The sequence below is a fragment of the Aethalodelphis obliquidens genome, unplaced genomic scaffold (genome assembly GCF_003676395.1).
Source record: "Aethalodelphis obliquidens isolate GAN/ISIS:26980383/991018 unplaced genomic scaffold, ASM367639v1 scaffold57, whole genome shotgun sequence".
NCBI classification, from domain to species: domain Eukaryota; kingdom Metazoa; phylum Chordata; class Mammalia; order Artiodactyla; family Delphinidae; genus Aethalodelphis; species Aethalodelphis obliquidens.
Genome location: NW_020838001.1, coordinates 5536115 through 5537745, shown reverse-complemented (window position 1 = coordinate 5537745; position 1631 = coordinate 5536115).

The window sequence follows — 1631 nt, the reverse complement described above, 5'->3', positions numbered from 1 at the left end:
AAAGATGGCTGTGAGGATTAAATTAATTAATAAACGGAAAGCACCTTAGACAATGCCTGGGACCTAGTAAGTGCTTGATTAATATTATCATGGTTATTTGACCTAGTGATTCTACTTTTCCGATTCTAATTCCAATTTTCAGTTTTATGATTCCTCAAGTGCCTCACAATACATGCACGAGGCTGTGTGTTGCAGCAGTATTTGTAACAGCAAAGGATCAGCAACCGCCTAAACAGCTACCATAGGGGAGGGAACAATATACTACAGATCATCCAGACAACAGAGTCTTTGCAGCTGTTAAAAAAGAATGTCTTCATTTAGACTGATGTCCAAGATGTCCCTAAAGTTAAAAAAAGGAGGTGATGAAATAATATTCAGAGTGTTATCTCATTTTTGTTTAAAAAATATTGTCGGGATATGCAAAAAAAATTCTAAGAGAATTTTCACAGAATGCTGATTTCTGGGGAAAGGGATTTACTTTGACATTCACATTTCAATATTTTTACGATAAGACTATATGGTTTTTATAATCTAAAAATAGTAATATAATAATAAAGAGACATTGAAATGCAGATGGCCGTCATTGCCCTCCTCAGAGGAGGCAGAGGCTGAGCTTCTAGGAAGTGGTGGGAACGGACCAGGCAAGAGCCTGGCTCTGGAAAGGGGGAGAGCCGGGCTCCAGGGGTCAAATTCCACTGCAGTGACCTGGAAAGGGCTGTCGCATATTTTGCAAAAGGAACGTCAGCTCATCAAGTGTGACTTTGACCTCGGAGATCCGAGGGCCAGCCCAGGAGACACTTGCTATTCAGAGGTGCAGGAATGGGACATGCAGTGCCCTGTGTCAGCCAGCTCTGGCCACCTAGAGAGACCTCCGGGCTGCTCAGACCAGGGAGACCCTGGGCTCAGAACTGGCAGACCAGGTTCCTCCACTTTGGGATGTGGCTGCTTCAGGGTGGGAGAGGAAAGAGCAGACAGCGGGACAGAGGGCCAAGGTGGTCACAATCCTCCTTTCCTTCCCTCTCCCTCGGACATTCCTTCCCCTGCAACCATTCAGAATCCACTAGACGGCACAGAGCTGTCCAGGTCATAGGCATAACTAGAGTGAGAGTTACTGTGGGCTTTCTGTGGGCAAGCACTGTGTGCTAAGCACTTTTTAAGGCTCATTTTATTTCCTCTCCTGAACAAGTCTGTGGGTTAGGTTATTATCTCCCTTTACACAGTCAAGAACCTGAGGCTCAGAGACTTGAATAATTTATCCCAAACCACAGACATTGTAAACTGCGGAATTTACAAATTTGTAATGTGTACATCTATTTGTACATATTACAATTTTGACTACTTGTAAAAGCTGGAATTTAAACTCATATGTTGAAACCATCACACACACACACACACACACACACACACACACACACACACACAAACATGATGAATAAACCAACCAATATCCAAGAATGTCATTGCTGGAAAGTTCTCTAGAGATTCATTTCATTGTCCGACAAATATCGATCGAACATCTTCTACATACAACGCACTGCTCACCTGTTCTAGTCCTGAGATGCCTGCTAGTACTGTGAACAGTCCCTGACTCCTAAAAGGACTTCATCCACTGTTTTTGAATGAATGAATGA